Source organism: Triticum dicoccoides, chromosome 5A, assembly GCF_002162155.2.
Source record: "Triticum dicoccoides isolate Atlit2015 ecotype Zavitan chromosome 5A, WEW_v2.0, whole genome shotgun sequence".
NCBI classification, from domain to species: Eukaryota; Viridiplantae; Streptophyta; class Magnoliopsida; order Poales; family Poaceae; genus Triticum; species Triticum dicoccoides.
The window spans coordinates 235829-250575 of record NC_041388.1 but is presented as its reverse complement, the minus strand read 5'-3'; positions in this window follow the sequence as shown (position 1 = coordinate 250575).

The window sequence follows — 14747 nt, the reverse complement described above, 5'->3', positions numbered from 1 at the left end:
TCTTACTTCACAGATGATTCGAGTAGATGTTGAATATATTTACTTGATGAAACACAAGTCTGAATTATTGAATGGTTCAAGTAATTTCAGAGTAAAGTTGAAGATCATCGTGACAAGAGGATAAAATGTCTATGATAAGATCATAGAGATGAGTATCTGAGTTACGAGTTTTGGCACACAATTAAGACATTGTGGAAATTGTTTCGCAATTAATACCACCTGGAACACCATAGTGTGATGGTGTGTCCGAACATCATAACTGCACCCTATTGGATATGATGCATACCATGATGTCTCTTATCGAATTACCACTATCGTTCATGGGTTAGGCATTAGAGACAACCACATTCACTTTAAATAGGGCACCACGTAATTCCGTTGAGATGACACCGTATGAATTATGGTTTAGAGAAACCTAAGTTGTCGTTTCTTAAAAGTTTGGGGCTATGACGCTTATGTGAAAAAGTTTCAGGCTGATAAGCTAGAACCCAAAGCGGATAAATGCATCTTCATAGGACACCCAAAACAGTTGGGTATACCTCCTATCTCAGATCCAAAAGCAATAAAGGATTGTTTCTTGAATCAGGTCCTTTCTCGAGGAAAGGTTTCTCTCGAAAGAATTGAGTGGGAGGATGGTGGAGACTTGATGAGGTTATTGAACCATCACTTCAACCAGTGTGTAGCAGGGCACATGAAGTTGTTCCCGTGGCACCTACACCAATTGAAGTGGAAGCTTATGATAGTGATCATGAAACTTCAGATCAAGTCACTCCCAAACCTCGTAGGATGACAAGGATGCGTACTACTTGAGAGTGGTACGTAATCCTGTCTTGGAAGTCATGTTGCTGGACAACAATGAACCTACGAGCTATGGAGAAGCGATGGTGGGCCCGGATTCCGATAAATGGCTCGAGGCCATAAAATCCGAGAACGGATCCATGACTTTGGAAGAAATACTTGATGGTCGTAAGGCCATTGGGTACGGATGGATTTTAAAAGGAAGACAGACAATGATGGTAAGAATTACCATTAAGAAAGCTCGACTTGTCGTTAAGATATTTTCCGACAAGTTCAAGGAGTTGATTACGGTGAGGTTTTCTCACTCGTAGAGATGCTAAGAGTCTGTTGGAATTGGATTAGCAGTTACTGCATGATTGATGAAATCTTGCAGATAGGATGTCAAAACATTGTTTCCTCGACGTTATACTTGAGGAAAGGTTGTATGTGATACAACCGGAAGGTTTTGTTAATCCCAAAAGATGCTAATAAGTATGCAAAGCTCCAGCAATCCTTCTAAGGACTGGAGTGAGCATCTCGGAGTTGGAATGTATGCTTTGATGATGATCAATGATTTTGGGTTTGTACAAAGTTTATGAGAAACTTGTATTTCCAAAGAAGTGAGTGGGAGCACTATAGAATTTCTGATGAGTGTATGTTGTTGACATATTGATGATCAGAAATGATGTAGAATATCTGGAAAGCATATAGGGTTATTTTGAAAGTGTTTTTCAATGGAAAGCCTGGATTAAGCTACTTGAACATTGAGCATCAAGATCTATAAGGATAGATCAAAATGCTTAATAATACTTTCAAATGAGCACATACCTTGACATGATCTTGAAGGTGTTCAAGATGGATCAGTCAAAGAAGAAGTTCTTGCCTGAGTTGTAAGGTACGAAGTTAAGACTTAAAGCTCGACCTCGGCAGAATAGAGAGAAAGGACGAAGGTCGTCCCCTATGCTTAAGACATAGGCTCTACAGTATGCCATGCTGAGTACCGCACCTGATGTGTGCCTTGCCATGAGTCAGTCAAGGGGTACAAGAGTGATTCATGAATGGGTCATAGGACAGCGGTCAAAGTTATCCTTAGTAACTAGTGGACTAAGGAATTTTCTCAGTTATGGAGGTGATAAAGAGTTCGACGTAAAGAGTTACGACGATGCAAGCTTAACACCTATCCGGATAGCTCTGAGTAGAGATACCGGATACGTATAATGGAGCAACAATTTAGAATAGCTCCAAGTAGAACAGTTATTTGGAATAGCTCCAAATAGAGCGTGGTAGCTGCATCTAGGAGATGACATAGAGATTTGTAAAGCACACACAGATCTGAAACGTTCAGACCCGTTGACTAAAACCTCTCTCACAAGCAACATGATCAAACATAAAACTCATTGAGTGTTAATCACATAGTGATGTGAACTAGACTACTGACTCTAGTAAACTCTTGGGTATTAGTCACATGGCGATGTGACCTATGAGTGTTAATCACATGCCGATGTGAACTGGATTATTGACTCTAGTGCAAGTGGGAGACTGTTGGAAATATGCCCTAGAGGCAATAATAAAAGTATTATTATTATATTTCCTTGTTCATGATAATTGTCTTTTATTCATGCTATAACTGTATTATCCGGAAATCGTAATACACGTGTGAATACATAGACCACAATATGTCCCTAGTGAGCCTCTAGTTGACTAGCTCGTTGTGATCAACAGATAGTCATGGTTTCCTGGCTATGGAAATTGGATGTCGTTGATAACGGGATCACATCATTAGGAGAATGATGTGATGGACAAGACCCAATCCTGAGCATAGCACAAAGATCGTGTAGTTCGTTTGCTAGAGCTTTGCCAATGTCAAGTATCTCTTCCTTTGACCATGAGAGCGTGTAACTCCTGGATACCGTAGGAGTGCTTTGGGTGTATCAAACGTCACAACGTAACTGGGTGACTATAAAGGTGCACTACAGGTATCTCCGAAAGTATCTATTGTTTTATGCGGATCGAGACTGGGATTTGTCACTCCGTGTAAACGGAGAGGTATCTCTGGGCCCACTCGGTAGGACATCATCATATGCGCAATGTGACCAAGGAGTTGATCACGGGATGATGTGTTACGGAACGAGTAAAGTGACTTGCCGGTAACGAGATTGAACAAGGTATTGGATACCGACGATCGAATCTCGGGCAAGTAACATACCGATAGACAAAGGGAATTGAATACGGGATTGATTAAGTCCTTGACATCGTGGTTCATCCGATGAGATCATCGTGGAACATGTGGGAGCCATCATGGGTATCCAGATCCCGCTGTTGGTTATTGACCGGAGAACGTCTCGGTCATGTCTACATGTCTCCCGAACCCGTAGGGTCTACACACTTAAGGTTCGATGACGCTAGGGTTATAAAGGAAGCTTGTATGTGGTTACCGAATGTTGTTCGGAGTCCCGGATGAGATCCCGGACATCACGAGGAGTTCCGGAATGGTCCGTAGGTAAAGATTTATATATGGGAAGTCCTATTTTGGCCACCGGAAAATGTTCGGGATTTTTCGGTATTGTACCGGGAAGGTTCTAGAAGGTTCCGGAGTGGGGCCCACCTGCATGGGGGGACCCACATGAACGTGGGTAGTGGGGGCAAGGCCCCACACCCCTGGTCAAGGCGCACCAAGATCCCCCTTAGAAGGAATAAGATCATATCCCGAAGGGATAAGATCAAGATCCCTAAAAAGGGGGGATAACAATCGGTGGGGAAGGAAATGATGGGATTTCTTTCCTCCCACCTTGGCCAACGCCCCAATGGACTTGGAGGGCAAGAAACCAGCCCCTCCACCCCTATATATAGTGGGGAGACGCATGGGAGCTCAAAACACGAAGTTCTGGCGCAGCCCTACCTCTCTCCCTACTCCTCCTTTCCCATGGTGCTTGGCGAAGCCCTGCTGGATTGCCACACTCCTCCACCACCACCACGCCGTTGTGCTGCTGTTGGATGGAGTCTTCCTCAACCTCTCCCTCTCTCCTTGCTGGATCAAGGCGTGGGAGACGTCACCGGGCTGTACGTGTGTTGAACGCGGAGGTGCCGTCCGTTCGGCACTAGGATCATCGGTGATTTGAATCACGACGAGTACGACTCCATCAACCCCGTTCACTTGAACGCTTCCGCTTAGCGATCTACAAGGGTATGTAGATGCACTCTCCTTCCCCTCGTTGCTAGTTTCTCCATAGATAGATCTTGGTGACACGTAGGAAAATTTTGAATTTCTGCTACGTTCCCCAACAGGGAGCAAACTCAACAAAATAACTGTCATGTGATACTTGATTGGCATAATCATATTGAGAATTAAAATTGTGATGGCAAGTTTCATGGTTATGATTATTCTTTATAGCATACATGTCATCACCATAATCATCATGGATAGCAACTTTGTTATCATAGTCAATTGAAGCCTCATCCAAAATGGTGGATTCATCACTAAATAAAGTCATGACCTCTCCAAATCCACTTTCATCACTATAATCATCATAAATAGGAGGCATGCAATCATTATAACAAATTTGCACATCAAATCTTGGGGGACAAAAATATCATCTTCATCAAACATAGTATCCCCAAGCTTATGGCTTTGCATATTGTTAGCATCATGGATATTCAAAGAATTCATACTAACAACATTGCAATCATGTTCATCATTAAAATATTTTGTGCATAACATTTTAATGACGTCTTCTTCTAACAATTGAGCACAATTTTATGATCCATCATTTTCAAGAAATATATTATAAAGATGATCAATAATATGATGCAACCTCAATTCCATTTTTATGTAGTTTTCTTTTATAAAACCAAACTAGTGATAAAACAGGAAACTAAAAGAATAGATTGCAAGATCTAAAGATATACCTTCAAGCACTCACCTCCCCGGCAACGGCGCCAGAAAAGACCTTGATGTCTACTACGCAAATTTACTCTTGTAGACTCGTGTTGGGCCTCCAAACGCAGAGTTTTGTGCGACAATAGCAATTTTCCCTCAAGTAGATGACCTAAGGTTTATCAATCTGTGGGAGGCGTAGGATGAAGATAGTCTCTCTCAAATGACCTTGCAACCAAATACAAGAAATCTCTTGTGTCCCCAACACACCCAATACAATGGAAAATTGTATAGGTGCACTAGTTCAGCGAAGAGATGGTGATAAAAGTGTAATATGGATGGTAGAAATATATTTTTATAATCTGAATAAATAGAAACAGCAAGGTAGAAAATAGTAAACGGGCACAAAAACGGTATTGCAATGCTTGAAAACAAGTCCTAGGGTCCGTACTTTCACTAGTGCAATCTCTCAACAGTGCTAATATAATTGGATCATATAACCATCCCTCAAAGTGCGATGAAGATTCACTCCAATTTTCCTATCTAGCGGAGAACATAAGACGGAATTGTTTGTAGGGTACGAAACCACCTCAAAGCTATTTTTTCCGTCCGATCTATTCAAGAGTTCTACTAAAATAACACAAAGCTATTCTTTCCGTTCGATCTATCCTAGAGTTCGTACTAAAATAACACCAAAGCAAATTCATATTCATAATACTCAATCCAACACAAAGAACTACCGGAGAAACAAAGACAAGAATTTGCATCAACCCCTATGCATAGATTACCCCAATGTCACCTCAGGAATCCGCGAGTTGACTGCCAAAACATATATCAAGTGAATCAATATGATACCCCATTGTCACCATGAGTATTCAATTGCAAGATATATATCAAGTGTTCTCAAATCCATAAAAGTATTCAATCCGATAACAATGAAATCTCAAAGGGAAAACTCAATTCATCACAACAAGATAGAGAGGGGAAAACACCATATGATCCGACTATATTAACAAAGCCCGCAATACATCAAGAACATGAGAGAGAGAGAGAGATTAAACACATAGCTACCGGCACAAACCCTCAGCCCCGAGGGTGGACTACTCCCTCCTCATCATGGTGGCCGCCGGGATGATGAAGATGGCCACCGGTGATGATCTCCCCCCGGTAGGGTGCCAGAACGGGGTCTGGATTGGTTTCTTGTGGCTAAAGAGCCTTGCGGCGGTCGAACTTCTGATCTAGGTTAACCCTGAAGGGTTTTGGAATATTTGGGATTTGATAGGGTGAAGAGGGGGTGCGGGAGGGCACCAAGGTGGGCACAACCCACTTGGGCGCGCCTGGGGGCCCAAGCGCGGCCTGGTGGGTTGTGCCCCCTCGAGGCACCCCCGGGTGCTGCTCTAGCCCATTGGTGGTCCTCTGGTCTATAAAAAATCCACAAAAAGTTTCGCGGTGTTTGGACTCCGTTTGATATTTATTTCCTGCGATGTAAAAGACATACAAAAAACAGCAACTGGCATTTGGCACTATGTCAATAGGTTAGTACCAAAAATGATATAAAATGACTATAAATGATTGTAAAACATCCAAGAATGATAATATAACAGCATGGAATGTTCAAAAATTATAGATACGTTGGAGATGTATCAAAATCGACGAAGGTAGAAATCAAGAAACAGCATCAATTGTTGATGGTTAACAAGACCACTGATATGTCTCCAACGTGTCTATAATTTTTTATTGCTCCATGCTATATTATCTACTGTTTTGGACAATATTGGGCTTTATTATCCACTTTTATATTATTTTTAGGACTAACCTATTAACCGGAGGCTCAACCCAGAATTGCTGTTTTTTTCCTATTACAGTGTTTTGAAGAAAAGGAATATCAAACGGAGTCGGAACAGAATGAAATCAACTAGAGAAGTTATTTTTGGAAGGAGAGCTACCGGAAAAGCTTGGAGTGCACGTCAGGAAAGAAGGAAGGTGTCCACGAGGGTGGGGGGCGCCCCCCTGGGCGCGCCCCTGCCTCGTGGGCCCCCCGAAGCTCCACTGACGTACTTCTTTCACCCATATATACCCACGTACCCTAAAACTTCCGAAGAACAGAATAGATCGGGAGTTCCACCGCCGCAAGACTCTGTAGCCACCAAAAACCAATCGGGACCCTGTTCCGGCACCCTGCCGGAGGGGGGGAACCCTCACCGGTGGCCATCTTCATCATCCCGGCGCTCTCCATGACGAGGAGGGAGCAGTTCACCCTCGGGGCTGAGGGTATGTACCAGTAGCTATGTGTTTGATCTCTCTCTCTCTCTCTCTCTCTCTCTCTCTCTCTCTCTCTCTCTCTTGTGTTCTTGATTTGGCACGATCTTGATGTATCGCGAGCTTTGCTATTATAGTTAGATCTTCTGTTGCTTCTCCCCCTCTACTCTCTTGTAATGAATTGAGTTTTCCCCTTGAAGTAATCTTATCGGATTGAGTCTTTAAAGATTTGAGAACACTTGATGTATGTATTGCCGTGCGTATCTGTGGTGACAATGGGATATCACGTGATTCACTTGATGTATGTTTTGGTGATCAACTTGCGGGTTCCGCCCATGAACCTATGCATAGGGGTTGGCACATGTTTTCGTCTTGATTCTCCGGTAGAAACTTCGGGGCACTCTTTGAGGTTCTATGTGTTGGTTGAATAGATGAATCTTAGATTGAGTGATGCATATCGTATAATCATACCCATGGATACTTGAGGTGACATTGGAGTATCTAGGTGACATTAGGGTTTTGGTTGATTTGTGTCTTAAGGTGTTATTCTAGTACGAACTCTAGGGTGTTTGTGACACTTATAGGAATAGCCCAACAGATTCATTGGAAAGAATAACTTTGAGGTGGTTTCGTACCCTACCATAATCTCTTTGTTTGCTCTCCACTATTAGTGACTTTGGAGTGACTCTTTGTTGCATGTTGAGGGATAGTTATATGATCCAATTATGTTATTATTGTTGAGAGAATATGCACTAGTGAAAGTATGAACCCTAGGCCTTGTTTCCTATCATTGCAATACCGTTTACGCTCACTTTTACCACTTGTTACCTTGCTGTTTTTATATTTTCAGATTACAAAAACCTATATCTACCATCCATATTGCACTTGTATCACCATCTCTTCGCCGAACTAGTGGACCTATACAATTTACCATTGTATCGGGTGTGTTGGGGACACAAGAGACTCTTTGTTATTTGGTTGCAGGGTTTCTTGAGAGAGACCATCTTCATCCTATGTCTCCTACGTATTGATAAACCTTAGGTCATCCACTTGAGGGAAATTTGCTACTGTCCTACAAACCTCTGCACTTGGAGGCCCAACAAGGTCTACAAGAAGAAGGTTGCGTAGTAGATATCAAGTAGTTTCTGGCGCTGTTGCCGGGGAGGTGAGTGCTTGAAGGTATATCTTTATATCTTGCAATCGAATCTTTTTGTTTCTTGTTTTATCACTAGTCTAGTATATAAAAGAAAACTAAAAAATGGAATTGAGTTTGTCTCATACGCTTCATCTTTTTAATATCTTTCGTGAGTATGATGGAAAGGAAAATTGTGCCAAAGTATTAGAAGAAGAATGCATTAAAATGTTTGGCACTAAATATTTATATGATGAGCATGATTGCAATGTTGTTAGTATGAACTCTTTGAATACCCAAGATGCTAATGATATGCAAAGCCACAAGCTTGGGGATGCTATGTTTGATGAAAATGATATTTATTGTCCCCCAAGCTTTGATGAGCAAATTACTATGATGAAAGCATGCCTCCTATCTATGATGATTATTGTGATGACACGTATGATTTAAAAAATAATGATAACCATGAAACTTGTCATCTTGATCTTAATTTTCAATCACATGATAGTTATTTTGTTGAGTTTGCTCCCACTACTATTGATAGGAATAGATTTGCTTATGTGGAGAGTAATAAAAATTATATGATTATGCATCATGAAAAGAATGCTTTAGGTGCTGGTTATATTGTTGAATTCATTCATGATGCTACTGAAAATTATTATAAGAGAGGATCATATGCTTCTACATATCATGGCATATACCCACCATATACCTTCCTCAAAACAGCCACCATACCTACCTATCATGGCATTTCCATAGCCATTCCGAGATATATTGCCATGCAACTTTCCACTGTTCCATTTATTATGACACGCTCCATCATTGTCATATTGCTTTGCATGATCATGTAGTTGACATCGTATTTGTGGCAAAGCCACCGTTCATAATTCTTTCATACATGTCACTCATGAGTCATTGCACATCCCGGTACACCGCCGGAGGCATTCATATAGAGTCATATCTTGTTCTAAGTATTGAGTTGTAATTTTTGAGTTGTAAGTAAATAAAAGTGTGATGATCATCATTATTAGAGCATTGTCCCAGTGAGGAAAGGATGATGGAGACTATGATTCCCCCACAAGTCGGGATGAGACTCCGGACTTAAAAAAAGAGGCCATATAAAAAAGAGAAAAAGGCCCAAATAAAAAAATAAAAAAATAAAAAATAAAAAAATGAGAGAAAAAGAGAGAAGGGATAACGCTACTATCCTTTTACCACACTTGCGCTTCAAAGTAGCACCATGATCTTCATGATATAGAGTCTCTCATTTTGTCGCTTTCATACACTAGTGGGAATTTTACATTATAGAACTTGGCTTGTATATTCTAATGATGGGCTTCCTCAAAATGCCCTAGGTCTTCGTGAGCAAGTGTAACGCCCCGAGACCGATGCTCGAGAAGACTTCCATATATTCCGGGTTTCGCTATGTGTTTCATTTGTGCCTGCCCTTTTATTTTTGCATTGCATCATGTCATCATGCCTTCATCTCATAAATCTTTTGCAACTCAACTAAATAAATGGCATGGATCTTTGATCCATTTAAATCGAGGGAATTCACTTGTGATATCTCTTTATAACATATTGAAGCCTCTCAATATTATTAGAGAGCTATAATAAAAATATTCCATTCTTTTGGAATTAACCAAAACACACTTGAAAAATCCCCACTCCCTTTCTACTTAAAGTTTGGTCCCCAAACTTTGCCAACATTTCTTTTCCCATTTATCGAGGCTCCTCCTAAATTCTCAACATTTTTGGACTCTTCTAAATCCTAGTCCTTGTTCAAACCTTTTAAATTAAATTCAAATGACTTTGAATTTAATTCTTGCAATCTTGCCCACTCCATTTTTATTGGGTCAGGCTCATTTTTGTGAGTCCGGGAAAATAATCCCCATGCCCAAATTCTTGACCACTCATTTCTTTTCTCTCCTTTTCTTTCTTTGCTTTTCTGTTTTTGGTAGAGATTTGAAAAGAGAGAGAGAGAAGGAGCCCAGCAGCCTGGGCCTCCCAACCTCCCGCGCCGGCCCAAGGCCCAGCCGCCCCCACCAATCCCTCCTAACCCTCGACCGAACCCTAGCCCGATCCCCTCGCAGACTCCCTCTCCCCTCGCGCCGCCAGAACGACCCCATCTCTCTCGCTTTCACCCTCTCCCGATCCCCATCTCTCCTCCCCGTTCGTCTTTCTCGCCGGGAGCTCGAGCTCCGCCTGGAGACGACCTGCGCGCGCCCCTGCCGGCCCTCCTCCGACCTCGTCCCCACGAGCACGGCCGCTAGGACGCCACTTCGCCGGTCCCCGTCGCTCCGCCTCTCCAGGGAACAGCAGGCGCGCCGCTCCACGCCAAGAGCGGCGCCTCGCATCGCCGCCTCCTCGCCATGGCGCCCTGCCGGCCGGCGAGCCCAAGCCTGCCGCCGTGCCGACCGAGTCTCGTTCCACCTCGCCTCTCTGCAACTCCCGTGGATGCCGTCCAGGGAACCCATGGCGTCGTCGTCTCAAGGCCGTCGCCGGTGGGATCCTGCGTCCCTCCGCCATCTTCCTGGTCAAGTGACGCCAGGGCCGACCCTGCCGCGTTCCTCTACTCCTCTCGCCTCGAGCACCTGCCGCTGAACACCACCTTCGTCTTCTGCTGCTGCTTCACCGATGAGCACAGGCCGCCGCCGCGTTGCTTTGCCTTCGCCTCCCGGCTTCGTCCGTGAGAACGGTTACAGTCACTTGGGTTCGACAAGTTGCCGAGTACCACTACATTTACCATGTACATCTACACCGAGATGGGACCGCCAAGATGCATCCTGATGTCGCCGAAGACACGTGAACATCTACACGATGATCGCCGAGTACCTCTTCGCAAGTACCCCTATGCGCGAAGACGCCAAGACAGTTTCGGAATTCACCAAGTACCACTACGGCCGGAGACCTCGACGCCCGACGCCTAAACGATCACCGAACCGGAAACAACGCCAAGTACTAGGTCAACGAGTACAACCAAGTTCGTCTTCCGCCGTCTTCGAAATCGCCAAGTACCACGACGAACCGAGAACAACTACCGTCGACGTGCATTTTGCCAAGTACCACTACCGCCATCGCAAGAACGGGACCAGAAAGTCTGAAGACCCCAAGTACCACGACACCGATGACATGAACATCTACGGAATGTGTACGACTACGCGATGTGATGCCAAGTTCGATGACGATCGTGTACCCCTACCGCTCCTCGAACATGAACGTCTACTTCCTCTTCGACTCGTGAACGTCTACTTCCACTACTTCCACTACGAACGTCCCAAGAACGTCTACTTTCTCTACTTGGCACCGATCGAGAACCGTCCCGTTTGCACACTTCGAAGGTATAACCCGAGACGACGTCTGTGTAACACGAATGCTTGCGATGTTTGGGATGCTCATGTTTGCACCGTGTCCAGATTGTCACTCGTTTCCTTGTCGCCAACTCGTGGGACACCCGGTATCCGGGAGTGCCCCGTCATCTTTTGCACGCATACGCATACTTCTCCTTTGCATCGGTATCTCAATCGAGTTACCGGAACCGAAACGCTGCCGTGGCACCGTTGTCATTACCGTCACCGTGGCACCCTTTCTTTCCACCACGATGACGAAATGCCCCATATCTTATAACATGCCGACATTTTCATAAATATTGCACAAAACTTGCTCATGTCATTCGCATCATGATAATAACATTTAAATGGTTTAAATTGTTGTTGCACCAAATTGAGTAATGCATATGGGGATTTACTGGAATTGTTGTTTGGCGTTCCGGCCTCATTTAAACTTGCTTAGATAGGTAGTTTTACTTTGCTTCACCTCTTGCCCTGTTAATCAACATTTAATATTGTTGGGTACATAAACGAGATCAAACTAAATTACTTGTATGTGGTGTTTCGTCAATATGCAACGGAGTTGCATATTGAGCTCCATTTAATTTGTAGGATTGTTTGTGCACTTTGCCATGCCATGCATATTTAAACCGGACATGCACCATACTTGATTGAGCATCATGCTATGATTATGTGGTGGTTGTTTACCATGATTGTTTGCTTCTTTCCGGTTTTGCTTCTTCGGGTTGGTTCCGGTAACGTCGCGTTTGTGAGGACCCGTTCGTCTACGTCCGTTTGTCTTCTTCATGGACTCATTCTTCTTCCTTGCGGGATTTCAGGCAAGATGACCATACCCTTGAAATCACTTCTATCTTTGCTTGCTTAGTTGGTCGCTCTTTTGCTATGCCTATGCTGCGATACCTACCACTTGCTTATCATGCCTCCCATATTGTTGAACCAAGCCTCTAACCCACCTTGTCCTAGAAAACCGTTGATTGGCTATGTTACCGTTTTGCTCAGCCCCTCTTATAGCGTTACTAGTTGCAGGTGAAGATTGGAGGCCGTTCCTTGTTGGAACATTTATTTACTTGTTGGGATATCACTATATATCTTATTTAATTAATGCATCTATATACTTGGTAAAGGGTGGAAGGCTCGGCCTTATGCCTGGTGTTTTGTTCCACTCTTGCCGCCCTAGTTTCCGTCATATCGGTGTTATGTTCCCGGACTTTGTGTTCCTTACGCGGTTGGGCTATAATGGGAACCCCTTGACAGTTCGCCTTAAGTAAAGCTATTCCAGCAATGCCCAACATTGGTTTTACCATTTGCCACCTAGCCTTTTCTTTCCCTTGAGTCGGCCAGCCCAAGGGTCATCTTTATTTACCCCCCCCCCCCCGGGCCAGTGCTCCTCTGAGTGTTGGTCCAAAATGTCAGCCGCCGGTGGCCACCAGGGGCAACTCTGGGCTGGCCTACCGGAAGTTTAGACAATCCGGTGTGCCCTGAGAAAGAGATATATGCAGCTCCTATCAGGATTTGCCGGCACATTCGGGCGGTGTTGCTGGTTTAGTTTTACCCTGTCGAAATGTCTTGTTGTACCGGGATACCAAGTCTGATCGGAATGTCTCGGGAGGAGGTCTATTCCTTCGTTGACCGTGAGAGCTTGTGATGGGCTAAGTTGGGACACCCCTGCAGGGATTTGAACTTTCGAAAGCCGTGCCCGCGGTTATGGGCAGATGGGAATTTGTTAACGTCCGGTTGTAGAAAACCTGAAGTTGACCTTAATTAAAATGAATCAACCGCGTGTGTAACCGTGATGGTCTCTTTCCGGCGGGGTCCGGGAAGTGAACACGGTTGTTGGAGTTATGCTTGACGTAGGTAGTCCAGGATCACTTCTTGATCATACTTTTATCGACCGTGCTTTGTCTTCTCTTCTCGCTCTCTTTTGCGAATAGGTTAGCCACCATATATGCTAGTCGCTTGCTGCAGCTCCACCCCATACCTTTACCTTACCCATAAGCTTAAATAGTCTTGATCGCGAGGGTGCGAGATTGCTGAGTCCCCGTGGCTCACAGATACTTCCAAAACCAGTTTGCAGGTGCCGATGAGTCCGTGCAGATGACGCAACCAAGCTCAGGAGAAGCTCGATGAAGATCTTGCTCTTTGTGTTGTTTCGTTCTAGTTGATCAGTAGTGGAGCTCAGTTGGGGTCGATCGGGGACCTTTGTCGCATTTGGGGTTCTTCTTTTATTTTGGCTCCGTAGTCGGGCCATGATTGTATTTGGTTAATGTAATGCTTTATTCATGTAATTGTGTGAAGTGGCGATTGTAAGCCAACTATGTTTTTCTTTCCCTTATGTATTTCATGGGTTGTGTGAAGATTACCTCACTTGCGACATTGCTTTCAATGCGGTTATGCCTCTAAGTCGTGCTTCGACACGTAGGAGATATAGCCGCATCGAGGGCGTTACAGCAAGCGAGTTGGATGCACACCCACCTAGTTTCTTTCGTTGAGCTTTCATACACTTATAGCTCTAGTGCATCCGTTGTATGGCAATCCCTACTCACTCACATTGATATCTATTGATGGGCATCTCCATAGCCCGTTGATACGCCTAGTTAATGTGAGACTATCTTCTCCCTTTTTGTCTTCTCCACAACCACCATTCTATTCCACCTATAGTGCTATGTCCATGGCTCACGCTCATGTACTGCGTGAAGATTGAAAAAGTTTTGAGAATGTCAAAAATATGAAACAATTGCTTGGCTTGTCATCGGGGTTGTGCATGATTTAAATACTTTGTGTGGTGAAGATAGAGCATAGCCAGACTATATGATTTTGTAGGGATAACTTTCTTTGGCCATGTTATTTTGAGAAGACATAATTGCTTTGTTAGTATGCTTGAAGTATTATTATTTTTATGTCAATATGAACTTTTGTCTTGAATCTTTCGGATCTGAATATTCATGCCACAATTAAGAAGAATTACATTGAAATTATGCCAAGTAGCACTCCGCATCAAAAATTCTTTTTTATCATTTACGTACTCGAGGACGAGCAGGAATTAAGCTTGGGGATGCTTGATACGTCTCCAACGTATATATAATTTTTGATTGCTCCATGCTATATTATCTACTATTTTGGACAATATTGGGCTTTATTATCCACTTTTATATTATTTTTGGGACTAACCTATTAACCGGAGGCCCAGCCCAGAATTACTGTTTTTTGCCTATTTCAGTGTTTTGAAGAAAATGAATATCAAACGGAGTCGAAACAGAATGAAATCAACTGGAGAAGTTATTTTTGGAAGGAGAGCTACCGGAAAAGCTTGGAGTGCACGTCAGGAAAGAAGGAAGGTGTCCACGAGGGTGGGGGC